Raw genomic sequence first — 18,781 nt, 5'->3', positions numbered from 1 at the left:
GAGTGCAGGGGCACAATCTCGGCTCATTGCAAGCTCCGCCTCCCGGGTTAATGCCATTCTCCTGCCTCAGCCTCCCGAGTAATTGAGACTACAAGCGCCCACCACCACGTCCAGCTAACTTTTTGTGTTTTTTTTTAGTAGAGATGGGGTTTCACCGTGTTAGCCAGGATGGTCTCGACCTCCTGACCTCGTGATCCGCCCACCTCGGCCTCCCGAAGCGCTGGGATTACAGGCGTGAGCCACCGCGCCAGGACAAAAAAAAACTATTATTTTACCCTTGAGTTGTCTTAGTACCCTCATGAGGAGGAAGCGTTTTGGTTGAGTTTGTCTCCCACAAAAATGTAGAAGACCTTTGAAATTCCTTTAAAATCCACAGTAACAAGTTTCTGGTTTCCAGAGGACTGAAAAAAAAGGTGTTCCTTCTCCCCACTAACAGGCTAGATGCTGGGTGTGGTGGCCCACATCTGTGATCCTAGTACTTTGGGGGTCTGAGGAGGGAGAACTGCTTGAAGCCAGGAGTTCAACACCAGCGTGGCCAACAAAGTGAGACCCCATCTCTAAAAAGAAATTTAAAAAAATTAGCCAGGCAGGGTGATGCACCCTGTACTCCCATCTTCTTGGGAGGCTGAGGTGGAAGAATTGCTTGAGCCCAGGAGTTTGAGGCTACACTGAGCTATGATTGCACCACTGCACTCCAGACTGGGCAATAGAGTGAGATGCCATCTGGAAAACTAATTAATTTATTAATTCATTAATGAAATTTAAACAAAATTTTAAAAGCTAATATGTTTGGATTCTTCTTTATTGAATACCTGCAACAGACTATCATTCCATCTAGGAACTTATCACAATCACTGTTGTTCTTTGGCCACTGAAGACCATGAAAAAACTTGCCCTGCCACAGAACGTGTGTTTCAAAGCTTAGCTGAGGCTCCAGAATCACAAGAAATTCCTTTATTACTGAATCACTGGATAAGATTTGGAAAAAGTGGTGCTGTCATTGACACACTATAAGATTGCAAATCTACTGTACGACCAAATGTTCAAATAAGGATGAGACACTGAAAGATTGGTGAGGCCATTCTACCTTAAGCAACACTTCAATTGAGAGAGGGTCAGGTAAGGTGGCAGGTAACTTCTTTCCAGAAAGCCCATTGAAGAAAGTGAATCAAAAAGGTCAATCTGAGTCCGATAAATCATTCTACTTCCTTATAGATCTGAATGCCATGATTCATAACCAATTCTTCTTTTATGCCATGTTAAACTCTCTCTCAACAACTTTACCTCTAATTCTTTGTTGAGAAAGAGCAACTCGTTTCTGGTGAATCACTTTGGAGTAGACTACTTCTAAAATAGCCCCCAGTGATCCTTGCCTTCTGGTAGGTATGTTCTTGTGTAACCCCTCACCATGGGTGGCCTAGACCTAATGACTTCCTTCTAAGTAACAAAAGTGATGGGCTATTACTTCTGAAAGTGGGTTATAAAAGGCTGTGACTTCTATCCTGCTGGCACTCTCTTGCTCTTTCTCACTTTCTCATTTTGATAAAGCCAGCTACTCTATTGTGAGTTGCCCTCTGGAGAGGCTAAGTACTAAGAAACTGTGGCTCTTAGTCCAACAGCCCAGCAGGAACTCAATTCTGCAAACAGCATTGTGAGTAAGCTTTAAAGCAGATCTTGCCCCAGTTACGCCTTGAGATGACCGCAGCCTTGGCTGATACCTTGATTGCAGCCTTGTGAGAATCCCTGGGCTGAAGGATCCAGTCAAGCCATTCCCAGATTCCTGATCTACACAAACTGTGTGAAAATATATATTCTTCTTGTAATCTACTAACTTCAGGGATGATTTATTACATAGCAATAGATAACAATACATGATATTACTTGATCCACTGTTTTCTATTCCGTGCCCCAGTTCCTCAGCAAACTGCAAGTGATATCAAATAAATGCTTCCTAAATCCTGGGTTTTCAAATCCTTTCTTGAAACTGTATCTTTCCAACCTTTCATCGCTGTTCAATTACTGGACCATTCTAACCCTATTCGCTCCTACTCAGTGTCAATGAAATGTCTCATTTTCACTGCATCATCTGGATGTTCATTGTCTCACCACTAAATTGCACCTTTCTTCTCACAAACTCCTTCAATTTCCTAGTGTTAACCAAAACCAGGTTTCTTCAAAACCATATCAAAGCCTTCTTCAATGGAGAACATTCCTGCTGTCATCCCCCGCCCAACCCAGCATCCTGCTCTGTGTTTCTGCCATTTACTAATCATGGGAACTCGAGTCATAATTTAAGCCCTCAAAACCTCAATATCTTCATTTCTTAAATGCGGATAATATCTAACTCACTGAATTGTTGGAAAATTAGTAAAATGGTGTAGGCAAAAGTTCCTGACAGTGCTCATCTCTCAGCACATACCTGATTGATAATTGGTTTTTTTCTTTCCTGATATCCATTTCTCATTCATTTATTTAATAGTTTCTTATAGACTATATTATGGACCTGTTTTTTTAGGCAGGTCCTAAAAAGATGAAGATACTCACCATCTTGAAGACACTCATCATTTGCCAGGGGATACAGCATTTATCACACTTTTATTGCAGTTATTGGTTGGTCCATGATAGATGCTCATATTCTGGGAAAACAAAAACAGGGTACTTCATTATCCTGACAACTCTTTAGTAATTCATGCCATTTACTTATGTCTGCCTCTTTTTTTCATCTTTATTATAATCTACGGAATTCCACAACATTTTTCATCCCTCACTCTCCAACTTTTGGCTTGGAGTCTTTCTTTCCACTCTCGTCTGGCCATTACTCCCTAATACAATCAGCTACCATGTTAAAATTATTTTAACATAATGATTCTCACAATTCCCAAACAAATCTTATTATTAGATCCCAAAGATCTAATAATAATCCTACCTTTTGTATTGATTAATATGGCTATCTTCACTCTTCTCCCTTAGACCTCATCATCTTTATTCAAATCTACCTCTTCTTGCACTTGCTGTGTCTTCTTCTAGAACATTGTTTCCTTCCCTATTGCTGACTAATTCCTAATTATTCTGCCCATCCTTGCCCTCCACCATATGACCCCAGCTAATCATCAAATCAATCTTTGTTTCCTTGCAGACACCTGATGCTTCAGGTCATTGTACCATTCATGGTTCCCAGACACAATGCGTATCACCCTCCTTCTAAAATTACGTTCAATCATTTGCTCCATGAAGGATGCCTTCTCTCCTCAACCAATATTAATCCATCAGAATCTCAATCATCCTTCAAGGTCCATCACAGACACCCACGATGTTTTTCTTGTTTTAAATGCTTGTGCTCTTTCTTTTAACTTTCAAGGATGTTTACAACACTTTTTTTTACAGTATTTAAACTACATTCTTGAGGCTCGTGTGGTAATTTTATAGTTATATGTTTATTGTCTAAAGTATATCTCCTAATGTTTGTTGTTGTTGTTGTTGTTGTTGCTGTTGAGATACAGTCTCGCTCTGTTGCCCAAACTGGAGTGCAGTGGAGCCATCTTGGCAAGGGTGACACCTCCCAGGCTCATGAGATTCTCATGCCTCAGCCTACTGGGTAGCTCGGATTACAGGCGCACACTAATGCGCCCAACTAATTTTTGCATTTTTCTTTTTTTTTTCTTTTTTTGAAACGGAGTCTCACTCTGTCGCCCAGGCTGAAGTGCAGTGGCATGATCTCGGCTCACTGCAACCTCCGCCTCCCAGGTTCACACCATTCTCCTGCCTCAGCCTCCCAAATAGCTGGGGCTATAGGTGCCTGCCACCATACCCGGCTAATTTTTTGTATTTTTAGTAAAGATGGGGTTTTACTGCGTTGACCAGGCTGATCTCGAACTCCTGACCCCCAATGATCCGCCTGCCTCGGCTTCCCCAAGTGCTGGAATTACAGATGTGAACCACTGCACCTGACTGAAAGTACATACTCTAATGTTTGAAAGCCAAAATGATGTCTGTGCCGGCATGAGAATGTTCCTCACAGATCTTCCAAGACAGGAGGATAATAGAACAAGCTCTGGAATCCAGCATCAGGTTTGTGCCAAGGGTATACCTCCCATAGGCTGCTCCTGGCCAATGACTGAATGTATCAAGGCTAACCCATTCTTAGGACACAAAGGCTGTCCTCTGATGGCCAGCTTTGATTTAGGACCCCCCAGGGGCACTACTGAACTTCCCTCAGAAGGAGGGGGATGTCCATGCAGGGTCACACTTGCTTCTCAGGGTCACAGTTGCTTCACACTATGAAGGCTCTCCAAGTCTATCCCAGTCCCCTCCCCATCTTCCTTCATATGGCATTTTCCCAGATGTTTCCAGCTGTTTCCCCACATGTTTAATCCAGTCTTGGCATCTACTTCCCAGAAGACCTAGAATAACAAAAGTGGTGCCAGGAGTGATCCTCAGAAACAGGCAATGAGTTGAGGATTAGAACTGGCTAACCCACCACCCAGCAGAGGAAGAAGACAGCATCCTAGTTGGAAGGAGGGGCATGGATAGTCACTAGCATAAGGTAGCCCACCATTCCTCTAATAAGGACTAGCATTTCCCACTGCAGAAGCCCCTCTCCCATAAAACAACACATGCCAGTGGTAAATGAAATAATAGCCCCATGCCCCCCACCACCCTGCCACACATACACAAAGATGTCAGGTCCTAATTTCTATAATCTTTGAATATGTTATATTACATGGCAGAAAGGACCTTGCACATGTAATTAATTAGAATACTGAGGTATGAAGATTATCCTGGATTATCTGGGTGGGCTCAAAGCATTCTAAACACTGATGAAAAAAATTGAAGATGACGAAAACAAATGAAAAGACATTCCATGCTCATGGGTTGGCATAATTGATATTGTTAAGATGACCATACTTTCCAAAACAATCTACACATTGAATGAAATTCCTATCAAAATACTAGTGTCATTCTTAACAGAAATAGAAAGAAAATCCTAAAATTCATATGCAATCAAAAAAGAGCCAGAACAGCCAAAGTAATCCTGCACAAAAAGAACAAAGCTGGAGGCCTTACACTGCCTGACTTCAAAACATATTACAAAACTATAGTAACCAAAGAAGCATGGTATTGTTATAAAAATCGATACTTAAACCAGTGCAACAGAACCCAGAAATAAATCCATACATTTGTAGTCAACTGATCTTTTCATAAAGCCATCAAGAACAGACACTGGAAAAGGACACCCTCTTCAATAAGTGATTCTAGGAAAACTGGATAATCATATACAGAAGAATGAAACTGGACCCCTATCTCTCACCATATACAAAAATCAACTCAAGATGGACTAAAGACTTAAACATAAGACCTGAAATTATAAAACTATTAAAAGGATATTGATCTAGGCAGAGAATTAATGGCTAAGACCACAAAAGCATAGGCAACTAAAACAAAAATAGGCAAATGGAACTACATTAAACTAAACAGCTTCTATACAGCAAAGAAAATAGTCAACAGAGTGAAGAGGCAACCTCTTGGATGGGAGAAAATATTTGTAAACTACTCATTCGACAGGGAAGTAATATCCAGAGTATACAAGGAACTCAAACAACTCAACAGTTAAAAACAAATCCCATTTAAAAATGAGCAAAGGACATGAATAGACCTTTCTCAAAAGAAGACATACAAATAGCCAACATGTATATGAAAAAATGTTCAACATCACTAATTATCAGAGAAATGCAAATCAAAACCACAGTGAGATATCTTACCCCAGTTAGAATGGCTATTACCAAAAGACAAAACATAACAGATACTGATGAGATTACAGAGAAAAGGGAAAAGAGAGCTGCTATACACTGTTAGTGGAAATGTAAGTTAGTACAGCCACCATGGAAAAGAGTATGAAGATTCTCAAAAAAATTAAAATAGAATTACCATATAACCCAGAAGTCTCACTGTTAGGTATTTATCCAAAGGAAAAGAAATCAATGTATCAAAGTGATTACCACACTGCCATATTTGTTACAGCACTATTCACAACAGCAAAGATATGGAATCAACGTAACTGTCCATCAATGGATGAATGGGTAAAAACAAAAAACAATAAAACTGTGGTATATATACACAATAAAATACTATTTAGCAATAAAAAAGGATGAAATAATATCATTGTCAGCAAGATGGGAGGAACTTGAGGTTAATATGCTAAGTGAAATAAGCCAGGCACAGAAGACAAGTATTCCATATTCTAATTCCTATGTGAGAGCTAAAAAAAAAATGATCATATAGAGGTAGAGAGTGGAATAATAGATAACAGAGACTGGAAAGGGTGTATGTGTAGAAGACGGAATGCAGAGAGTTGGTTAATGGGTACAAACACAGTTAGATAGAAGAAATACATTCAATCTTTGATAGAAAAGCAGGGTGGCTATAATTAACAACACTGTATTGTACTTTTCAAAATAGCCAGAAGAGGACTTGAAATGTACCCAACACATAAAAATGATAAATCCTTAGGTGATGAATACCCTGAATACCCTGAATTGATCATTACCCATTCTATGCATATAACAAAATTTCACATGTACCCCATAAATATGTACAAATATAATGCATCAAAAAGTATTTAAATATAAAAAAAGTTCTTGTAAGAGGAAGGCAGTACAGTCAGTGTCAGAGAGGAAGGCACAACAATGAAAACAGAAGTCAGAGAGAGAGAGAGAGAATGGAGATGCTATGTTGCAGGACTTGAAGGTGGAGGAAGGAACCGTAAGTCAAAAAAGGCAAGTGGCTTCCAGGAGTTAGAAAATTCAAAGAAACAACTTCTCTCCGGCTAGCATCTTGATTTTAGAACTTCTGACTTTCAGAACTACAGGACAAAATATTTATATTATTGTATGTCACGAAGCCTGTGGTAATTTATTTATTTTTATGTATTTATTTATTTATTTTTTTTTTTTTTTGGAGACAGAGTCTCACTCTGTTGACAAGCTGGAGTGCAGTGGCGTGATCTCGGCTCACTGCAACCTCCACCTCCCAGGTTCAAGCGATTCTCCTGCCTCAGCCTCCTGTGTAGCTGGGACTAAAGGCATGCGCCACCACGCCCAGCTGATTTTTGTATTTTTAGTAGAGACAGGGTTTCACCATGTTGGCTAGGATGGTGTCAATCTCTTGACCTCGTGATCCACCTGCCTCGGCCTCCCAAAGTGGCCTGTGGTAATTTATTACAGTAGCCATGGGAAACTAATACAGTGCCCCACTCAGGAGCTGCCACATCTTCTCTTCTGCCTTCCGAGCTGCTAAATAGGGAAAAATTTCATCAAAACCAGGCTAGGGATATGCTGAGTCTGGTAGGAGCAGAAAGCAATTATATGCCTAAAAGACTACATCCCTAAGAACTGGCAGGAGTCAGGGCAGTTCTCCTGTGATTTGAATTTGAGGATGCTTCATCAAGGAGACAAAAAAGTAAAGCTGGATAAGCAAGATTTCATTGAATTAGAAGTATTTTATTTAACACAGTTTAATGTTCTAGCAAGGTATGGAGGGAATGAGACAAACTTGTTGCTACTGTGACTCTTAGAAGCCTGCAAAAAAACAATGGTCAGCTTTCAGCAATGTAGAAATGCCTGCATTTCCTTAGCAGGTGATAGAGGAAGAAATAAAGGAGCTAAGGGAATATACCTGCTAAAATGGATAAACGACATGAGTCTAGAAGGTCTGCCAGATAAGCATGTTCCATGGGAAGCCCAGAGAACATAGATAGCTTTCACCAAGGTCGTCAGGAATGCACTGGTGACGAGGGGACAGACTGCCATCACTAAGAAGTTCAAAGGCAGTTTCTTTGCAGACTAGGGTTGAAGGGAGGTGAGGCAGTCACAGGTCTTAGCTTAGTAGCACGCATGGGAAGGATGGGACTGTGTAGAGGACTATGTTAGCACGTTCCATAACAACACTGAGGGTCTGATCTATAGTTTCAGGAATGGGGCTTCAAAGAAGGTGAGTTCAATCTATTGATAAGAAGTGTAGCTAAAAAAAAAAAAGGTCTATATTTCACCCATCCTTTAGTAATACACCACTGTGTTCACTTCAGTAAAGTTTTCATAACACATCTAAAGCCTCTGTGAGGCTCAGAAATATTTGTGAAACAAAATTCTGGAACAGCAAATAAAATGTTAAATGGTCGCTTTAAATAGAAAATAACATTTTCATATAAAGGAAATTTATATGAAATTCATATAAAGGAAAATTATATGAAATTATATGAAATTCATATGAAATTATATGAAATTCATATGAAATTACATGAAATTCATATGAATTATATGAAATTCATATGAAATTCATATGAAATTATATGAAATTCATATGACATTCATATGAAATTATATGAAATTCATATGAAATTATATGAAATTCATATGAAATTCATATGAAATTATATGAAATTCATATGAAATTCATATGAAATTCATATAAAGGAAAATTATATGAAATTCATATAAAGGAAAATTTTCATATAACTGTGTGCTTTAATCAGCCTTTCCTTTTCTAAGCATTATATGTTTAAGTAATAAGCAATAGAAATATACTTTAACTAGGCCGGGCTCAGTGGCTCACACCTGTAATCCCAGCACTTTGGGAAGCCAAGGCGGGTGGATCACCTGAGGTCAGGAGTTCAAGACCAGCCTGGCAAACATGGTGAAACCCCATCTCTACTAAAAATACCAGAAATTAGCCAGGCATAGTGGCAGTCGCCTGTAATCCCAGGTACTCAGGAGGCTGAGACAGGAGAATCACTTGAACCCAGGAAGCAGAGGTTGCAGTGAGCCCAGATGGCGCCATTGCACTCCAGCCTAAGCAACAAGAGCGAAACTCCATCTCAAAAAAAAAAGAAGAAGATGAAATATACTTTAATCTTTGGCAGTCAAATATTATGTCCTGTAGCCAGATCGTAATCAATATATACAAATGTCTTGAAGTTATATAGTGTGTAATCATAATATGTTGGTCTGACATTTCATATCTCATCAAAGAGGATGCCTACCTGCAATGCTCTCGTCAGTACCAGAAGCTGAAAGGTCAGATACTTCATCTTGTCCAGAGGCCTCATGGTGTAATGGGGAAAAAAAGCGGGGGTTTAGAGTCCTACCAAAAGAGATACAAATGTCAACTCTGCCACTTCCTGGTTTTCTCAACCTGGACATGTTTATTAACTTCTCTCACCTCGGTTTAATCATCTATAAACAGGAAATAGACACAGGCTTCTTGAAAACAATATATGAGATAATATCAACTGATACCTGGTCAACAAACGCTAATTCTGTTCCAAACCCTACCCTCTCTCCTTCAGTTTTCTTTCTTAACCATCTCTGTGCCCCATGGTATTTTAGCCTTATAATGATAGATTGTGAGGAAATGGACTAGCATAGACCAAAAGATACATAGCCCCATCTCTGAAAGCCACTTTCATTCACAATGGTCAGAAAATCTTGAATTAAAAAAAAAGAAAAAAAAAACTGACCTCTTTTACCTAAAGGTTTATTTTTCCCCACAAGGTCATACATACTGGTTTTTTTTTTTTTCTTTTTTAAATTTTAATGCAGTAAGGAACACTTAACACTTACCACATCTACCCTCCTACCAGATTCTTAAGTGTTCAATATAGTAATTGTTGTGCACATACACAGTGTTGCACAGCAGATCTCGGGGGCTTATGCATCCTGCATAATTGATTTTATGCCTTTTGATTAGCAACTCCCCATTTTCCCCTCCTCTCAGCCCCTGGCAACCACAATTCTCTTCTTTGCTTTCATGACTTTGGCTGGCAGACACAAATTCTTGGTAATCACCTATAAAACTGCCAAATTTAGTTTTCTGAAGGTTTTAAACTACTCAGAGGGCAGTTGGTAGGGCTTTATTCCTGATTCTTGACTGCACTTATATATATCTAACTACTAGCACCTGCCTTGGCCTTCCTCCTTTCAATCTTCTATTAGTCTGTTCTCACACTGCTATCAAGAAATACCTAGGCTGGGCATGGTGGCTCACACCTGTAATCCCAGCAGTTTGGGAGGCTGAAGCAGGTAGATCGCCTGAGCTCAGAAGTTTGAGACCAGGGTGAAACCCCGTCTCTACAAAAAATACAGAAATTAGTCAGGCGTGGTGGTACACACCTGCGGTTCCAGCTACTCTAGAGGCTGAGGTGGGAAGTTGGCTCGAGCCTGGGAGGTGAAGGTTGCAAAGAGCCAAGAACACACCACTGTACTCCAGCCTGGGTGACAGAGCCAGACTCTGTCTCAAAAACAAAAAAAAAAAAAAAAGAAAGAAATAAGAAAGAAAGAAAGGCCTGAGACTGAGTAATTTATAAAGAAAAGAGGTTTCATTGGCTCACAATTCTGCAGGCTGTACAGGAAGAACGACAGCATGTGCTTGGTTTCTAGGGAGGCCTCAGGAAACTTACAATCATGGTGGAAGGCAAAGGGGAAGCCAGCACTTCACATGTCCAGAGCAGAAGCAAGACAGAGAGGGTGGGGGGAGGTGCCACATACTTTTAAACAACCAGATCTCGTGAGAACTTACAACACAGTACCAAGAGGGGATGATACTAAAGCATTCATGAGAATTCCACCACCATGATCCAGTCACCTCCCACTGGGCCCCACTTCCAACATCGGGGATTACAATTTAACAGGAGATTTGGGCAGGGACACAAATCCAAACCATATCAAATCTGTGATGTTGCTTTCTTACCACCTATATCACTACCTACTCACAGCTATAAATAATAGAGAAAATAATGCATTTACAATAGCATATCTCATAGTTTCTATCTGCCTGCCAATGTAATGACAAGCAACCTCAGCAGAAACTCAAAGACAGCAGAATGCAATTCTAATCAGAAAAATGCCCCTAACAGTTCAGTGGCTCACTCCAATCTGTAGCAAGCTCTCTCACATAACACTCTACCCAGAGATCTCTGCAGCTGACATGGTTTGGCTCTGTGTCCCCACCCAAATCTCACTTTGAATTGTAATAATCCTCATGTGTCAAGGGTGGGACCAGGTGGAGGTAGTCGGATCATGGCGGCATTTTTTTCCCATGCTGTTCTCGTGATAACGAGTGAGTCTCAAGAGATCCGATGGTTTTATAAGCATCTGGCATTTCCCCTGCTTGCATTCATTCTCTCCGCTGCCACCCTGTGAAGAGGTGCCTTCCACCATCATTATAAGTTTCCTGAGGTCTCCGCAGCCATGCAGAACTGACTCAGTTAAACCTCTTTTCTTTATAAATTACCCAGTCTTGGGTATTTCTTCATAGCAGTGTGAGAACAGACTAATACAGCAGCTGTTCTCCATCAGCAACATCAGCCTTACTCAGATGGTTAAAAATAAAATGTTGTATTTGGGGTGGGGGTCAGGGTGAATGGGGAAGGCAGTGGCTAGCCCAAGGCATTTTCTTGCTCAAGGAATGATTTTTGAAGATTTACAATTGTTTCTGTTCCTCTTCACTGGTATTTTCACCAGATGGATTTTTTGCTAAATGCCGCAGAGAAAATCATTAGCCAACTTATATCCCTTGAGTAATGGTATTTAATGGTTTTATGCAGAAAAGTTACATTAGCATAAATCAGTGGTCCTCAACAGGTGGCAATCCTTCCCTATCCAAACATTTAGCAACTTCTGGAGACATTTTAGGGGCAGGAAATTCTAGTGGCATCTAGTGGCAAGGGCCAGGGATGCTACTAAATATCCTACAATGCACAAGATAGCCCCCCACAACAAGGAATAATCTGACCAGAGGTAAATAATGCCAAGGGAGAGAAACCCCAGTCACTCCATAATTTAGCTATGAATGCATGTATGCCAAAAGGGGAAGGAGCTATAATGCAATATCAAAAAAAATCACGTTATAGCAAAAAAATAAGCTAACATGATCTTTTGTCATAGAAGAAAACTTGTGACATTGGAATAGGGAGCAAAAAGCCTTTGAAACATGGTAAGAGAACTTGCATTTATAACAGGTCACAAAATTAATTCAAAAGATAACAGTGCCCTGAGCTTGCCAAGTATGCCATCGTGACTGTAGCCTCACGGATTCATAGGCACGCCTGTAAGAATACAGAAATAGGTTTATTTAATCCTGACTTTCTTTTGAGCACTGGCAACAGATGAGTTCTCTGTGCCAAATCCTGCCCATAGAAAGCTAATGGGTGTTGCACACAGTTATCCAAGAACACAAATTGGCTTTGTGGTTTCTTGTGGCATTTGGCAAGCTGAATCAGAGGAAACAACTAGAAGCTGAAGCAGATGGTTCATAGGCAATATGCTATAATGTCTTCTTACATATATGTAGTTATGTATTAACAGGTAACCTCTTAGGGAACATGGACAAATATATCATTTTTTGCAATTCTCAGTTTCTAATACAGCTCTGTATGTTGCTGGTGCTCAATACCACTGGTTTCATATTTGTTAAACTATCTCATACTCTATTCAAACTCATATCCTCATATCTTTGGAATGTGGAAGCAGACACAAACAAGAAGCTTAGCAAGGAGCACTTGCTAAATACCAAGTACTGCATCAAGGGCCAGAAACCCAGTGATAAATAAGATGAGTATGTTGTCGACCATTTCTGAGCCTATTTCTTCTCTGAGTTTATTGTGGCCCTTTCTATCTAAGTGAGGCTGAAGACCACTCCTGTAACAGAAGTAAAAGTTGAAATTCTCAATTCCATGCTTCTTCCATGAAGCCCTCCATCAGTAACATGCTAACAGGTTGGAACAAGAGTTAACAAATATGTACGCTGGTCAGATAGAAGAGGAGAAATGGTGAAAGAGGAGTAAAGGAGAATGGTATTCTTTCTCGGGTAAAGAAACTATCTTCAACAAGCTCCTTTGACAGTAGGGAAGAGGGTGTATAACGTGGTATTGAATGGAGGCAGAAATATTAACCTGGACCAGAGCTACTGGTGCTGAAACAAAGATTCTAGCAATTCTGAGACCAATGGAAAAAAAAAATTTTATAACCCGTCTGCCAGCCTGTAAGCCTGTTTCCACTTCAGAATTAATTAGTATCAACATTTTACCAGCCAATATGTCTCAAAAAAAAAAAAAAAATCAACAGTGTGCTCTGCTTTTTTTCTTGTGCAACAAACCCCTAGGGATTACAGATATATTTATACCACATCTTTCAGGACAGTTGGAAATATTAACCAAAAGTATGTACCTAATGATTGTTTTCATTGTAATGCATTTGTATTATTTTCAATGAATGAAATTTATTAAATGACTATATAAATGTGATATGTCTATATATAAAACAAGTTCCATAAGCATACATAAAGCAGAAAATTTTGTCAGACTATTATATTCTGACTTAGGCATAGTCATCTTCCACTTGTAAGATTCATATCTCCTATACATAAGCTAAGTGACTCTGTAGAAGATTATCTGGTCAGAAGGTGTGACTAGAAATTCATAAAGGTTCTATGTCTACTAAATCTGCCTCATTGACACAGCCCACTTTTGTTCTCTCCTATTCTGCAAGACTTCGAAGGGTGGTTTAACATTCCTGTGTTCTCAGCTATTAATTCTGGTCTTTCCACCAAAGTAGTTTTATTTCCTGACAGTCACTACAGCTTATGAAAGCCAGTGCTATTGGGAAAATATTCCAAATGCACAGGTTATGTGGTTGTGGAAAATAGGCATTAATGGAAAAGGGACTGAAACCAAGTTCTCTTCCGATTGCTATTTTGGAACTTCTGGTTTTTCTGTGGAGCTCCAAGTCAGTGGTGATTGCAAAACCAAAAAGACCAAACAGAATATTCAAAAAGCAAATGACCAGGAGGAGTTTATTTAGAAAATAGATAAATACAAATTGTGCTTTATGGGTTTTCATGTTTATGTCAGAAGGAATGGGTAATGTTGGACAGTCTGAAAGTGATGCTGTGGAATTTCTGTATTTCTCTTTTGTTTCAAATCATTCTCCCTGTATCTGATACTAAACTCTTCAGAAAGGTTTCACAGCTATGTCCTTTGGGCACAGGGCATGTTCTGACATGCAGGGATTATCTTGTGCAGCCTGTGGCTGCCAGCGCCACCTAGCTTCTGTATACATTTCCTCAACTCAAGAGTTTTCCAAATTGTTGAATTAAATGAGCCAGTCTTCCATGAGAGCTCAGTATTGGTCTCACAGATTTTGAATGATGAAATTCAGGACGCGAGTTGGAATAGCCAAACTGCTCTGAATGGTTGTCAGGTAGAAAGACATGTTCTCTAAGTCTGTGGAACTTTAGGTAGGATTGACAACGTTTCTCAATACATTCATCGCCTGCCTGTCTTTTATTTGACAAACCTTTGTATGCCAAGCAGTTAGATAATGTGCATAGAGACCCAGCTTCTGAATTTTAACCACTATGTTTCAAATTAGGGAGGATTTCTAAGAAGAGAGTCTTTGCTAGGCTCACACTCAGGGACTGCTTCCCAATGAAGGAGATCAGAATATGTCACCCCAAAATATGCTGGCATAAGAATTATTTTGAGCTGGGGGCAATTGAGAAAAAGCAGACACAGAAGAGCTCCGCCTTCCCCCTCTGCCTTAAAGCAGGACATAAACTTCCCCTCGTGAAGATGTTAAAAGAAAAACTTTAGACAAATTAGATTTAACAATCTAATTAAGCTCATGAATCAAGCAGCTCCCAGAAACAAAATAGGTTCCCGGCGACTCTTGGGCTGCCACACGGTCAGATAACATCAATCGACAGGAAGTGGAAAGTGAGGTTCAAAAATAGAAGTGAGGTACAGAAACAGCTGGATTGGTTACAGCTCAGCATCTGCCTTATTTAAACGCAGTTTGGACAGTTGGCTGCATGTGATTGGCTGAAACTCAGCTGCTGTGATTGGCTGAAACTTGGCTACTTGTTACAAGAATAGGTTACAGTCTATATTTCCACAGCCCCTTGAGTTATAGTTCACTGTATATGGAGAAACCGTAGCTTTAGGCTAAACAAAGTTGTCCCTCACCCTCCCCTATTAGAAAGAGGAGAACAACCCTTATCAGGAGATGGAGATAGCACCAAGATGTGCTGTGTAAGCAAACTTTCGTAAATAACTCTTGTTTATTACTGCTTTTCCTCATAAATTTACCTTCCCACCATTTACCACCCCTGGAAGCTCAAACCCTCTTTCCTCTGTCATAGTCGCTTCTCCCCAGCTTATCGTCCCTTGCTAAAATGGTATAGATGCCCTCCAGTTTACCTGCTTTTTGGGGGGTTTTCACCTCTTTTCTATGAAAACCCTGCCCACATAAGAATATTAACATCACATACAATGTGTACAATTTTCTTCCATTCATCTATCTTTGTCAGTTTAACTTTCAGGCCCAACCTCAGAATATAAGAAAGTAAAGAAAAAGTTTTACCTCCCATACATTTAGAGTCAGTGAATGATTGATTACTAAACAGGAGAAAAGTTAGAAAATCTAGGGAAAATGGCATGAGGTCATTTACTCTGTCTCAGAATGTCCTTCATTGTTCTGATGTCACCTTTGAATGGAGTTTATGATTCTTATCTCCTTAAAAGATAACAGAGATCTCATCCAAAGAATCATATGCTTCTATCTTTGGGCTAACTTATGACTATAACGTGAGAAACAGAGGAGCACAGAATCATGGGTCAGGCTCATTCTTTGTAGACCAATTTCAGACCAATTGCTTGAGGGCATGATTCGGTATACTTTAGAGGCAGTGGGTGTTTGAAATATATAAATGAAATCGACAGAGATAAATAGAGCAGTTGGACAAATAGCCTGCTTGGATTGTCTGGAAGCCCTTTTCATTTTGTTTTATTTTGGAAGCCAGGACAATATGATTACCAACTATTAGTTTAATGACGAAATTTCCCAGATGGTGATGATGATTAGAATGATCAAGAAATTAGAAGCTGTTCAACCCTTATAGGAAGGCTTCAGTGGAACAGACTCCCTGCTGCCTCCTGTAGACTTGGACTTATTTAAGGAAAACCCTACAATGACTAGTTTCCAGTTGTAGCAATTGGAAGAAGAAAGAAATAGCACCTACAAGCCTAAAAGTTATCTTCCTTCCAATGAAAAAGCAGCTTAAACCTGTCCAAAGTCATGTATGTTACCTCGGCAAGTAAAATTTTATCATTCTGTACACTGAGTGAGGTTTCTTCCCCTCCCAAGAGGCTTTAACAATAGAACCTTTAGGGTTTGTTTTGTTTTGTTTTGTTTTTTTAAGAAGGGGCTCTAGCAACAACCTCAAGTTCCAGGACAGTCATTCTTTACTGACAAAGGAAGCAAAGATGAAAGTCCAATTAAAAGCCCATGAAATTTCCATCATGTTTCTTTGAATTGAGTTTGGAGTCTTTGGAATTCTCAAAATAATTCACATGAAGATCTCAGATGCCAATATATTTTCTGACTCCCTTCAAGGTAGCCATATGAGGAACGGCAATGAGTTTTATACCAGCATTTGCTGACAGTAAAATATAATGAAAAACATTTATTTGTAATAATGTAGACCACATTCTAACTGCCATTTAATGTAACCACACTATATTTCATAAGGTTTCGATTTAGCATAGCTAATCACAGGGCCAGTTCTACTCTGATGTAGACCTTTTGCATTCTGCCTGAGAAAAATCTACTAAAGTGCTGCTTAGGAGACAGACCCAGCCAAAGTCACATTTGGAATTAAACACGTTAGAGTTTTAAACTTTTTGAAATTTATAAATGATAAAACAAAGATTTTTTTAAAAAAAATTATTGTTAAATATAAACCATTAGCAAAGGGAAATGTTTGTTACTATATGTACTGGGTTAACTGGTGGCCCACAACAAAATATACGTCTACCCAGAACCTATAGAGGTGACCGTATTTGGGGAAAGGGTCTTTGCAGATGTAATTAAGAATCTCAAGATGAGATCATCCTAGATTAGGGTGGTCCTAAGTGCAAAGACAATGTCCTTATAAGAAGAGGAGAAAACACAGACACAGAGAACGAGGCCATTGAAGACCAAGAGAAAGACAGAAATGGTGCTGCCACAAGCCAAAAATCACCTGGAGCCACCAGAAGCTGGAAGATGCAGGGAAGGACCTTCCTCCAGCAGCTTTAGAGGAAGCGTGGCCCTGCCAACACCTTGATTTCAGACTTCTGGCCTCCAGAACTGTGAGAGAATAGATTTCTTTCCTTTTTTTTTTTTTTTTTCATTATACTTTAAGTTCTAGGGTACATGTGCAAAACATGCAGGTTTGTTACATATGTACACATGTGTCATGTTGGTGTGCTGCACCCATTAACTCGTCATTTACATTAGGTATATCTCCTAATGCTATCCCTCCCACCTCCCCCCACCCCATGACAGGCCCCGGTGTGTGGTGTTCCCCACCTTGTGTCCTTTTAAGCCACCACATTTGTGGTCATTTGTTACAGTTGCCCTGGGAAACTAATACAGTACATTCAAATATCACAACAAAAAAATCAATTAAGAGGAATGAATGTTTAAAAACAAATTCTGGCCAGGTGTGGTGGCTCACGCCTGTAATCCCAGCACTTTGGGAGGCCGAGGCAGGTGGATCATGAGGTCAGGAGTTCAGGACCAGCTTGGCCAACATGGTGAAACCCTGTCTCTATTAAAAATACAAAAATTAGCCAGGCGTGGTGGTGTGTACCTGTAGTCTCAGCTACTTGGGAGGCTGAGGCAGGAGAATTGCTTGAACCTGGGAGGCAGAGGTTACAGTGAGCCGAGATCACATCACTGCACTCCAGCCTGGGAGACAGAGCAAGACTCTGTCTCAAAAAAAAAAAAAAAATCTTCTCCACTGATCAGTGGAGGAAGCCTTTCCTCACATCCATCCTCCACATCTACCAGCATGGGAAGCTGCAATGAGAAAGTTTACATCTTTTAAAGCAGTTAAAATTTAGAAGTATAAGAATCAACAAAACTATAGAAAGTACTATTGACTCACCATTTCCTAAACATGTCTTTTTTTGTTACACTTCCATAACTTTGCAAATACTGTTCTCTTAGCCTGGGATGCCTTTTTCTACCTAGGAAATCTCTACATACCCTTCGAGATGGGGGACAAGTGCTGTCACCACTTCCACGAAGCTACCTTCTACACACACACACACACACACACACACACACACTCACACATGAGGCTACCACTTTATTCTGGCTTCTACAACATTTTTTATTCACCTCTAGTACAACACACATTACAATGCTTTGTGGTTTTTGGTTTATGAAACTGTCTCCCCCACTAGGCTGTGAGGTTTACACGTGCAGCACTATGACCTACTTATTCTCAACCCCTCTATATATGGTCTCCAATCATTCAGTAGTCTAGCCTGAAGTTCCTTACCACATAGTGACTAGGTTTCAAGGCCTAAGAAGCAGAAGCTGCCAGTTATCCTAAGGCCTAAATGCCAAAGTCCTAGAAAGTCGTTTCTATTTTATCCTATTGTGCAAAGCAAGTTATGAAGGTATTCTAGATGAAGAGGTGGGGAAATAATTTCCTCTTCTTAATCTAAGACACTGCAGGCATCTACAGAGATGGGAGGAATTGTTGGTGGCCATATTTAGAGACTGACCTACCTCACCTGAATTCTAATCCCAGCTCCGTCTCTTACTAATACTACGACCTTAGCCACAGATACATAATCTCTATGCCTTTACATCCTCTCCTATAAAACTAGGATAACACTATCTACTTGAAAAGACCATTAAAAAGACTAAAGGAGATATTATAATTTACTTAGTGTGGT

The 18,781-nt window shown here is 39.8% G+C and overlaps 1 long non-coding RNA gene across 1 annotated transcript in view; it reads right to left on the bottom strand.

Moving 5' to 3' along the window:
• Window positions 1-18,781, bottom strand: part of LOC103892888 (uncharacterized) — a 307,678-nt gene that overhangs the window by 280,224 nt on the left and 8,673 nt on the right. Inside the window, exon 3 of the long non-coding RNA XR_657057.4 lies at window positions 2,545-2,636. This is a non-coding gene — a long non-coding RNA (uncharacterized LOC103892888). The remainder of the gene's footprint in view (window positions 1-2,544; window positions 2,637-18,781) is intronic.

The sequence above is a fragment of the Pongo abelii genome, chromosome 19, assembly GCF_028885655.2.
Source record: "Pongo abelii isolate AG06213 chromosome 19, NHGRI_mPonAbe1-v2.0_pri, whole genome shotgun sequence".
Classification (NCBI taxonomy): domain Eukaryota; kingdom Metazoa; phylum Chordata; class Mammalia; order Primates; family Hominidae; genus Pongo; species Pongo abelii.
The sequence above is the reverse complement of the archived record's forward strand: the minus strand, read 5'-3'. Positions and strand labels throughout refer to the sequence as shown.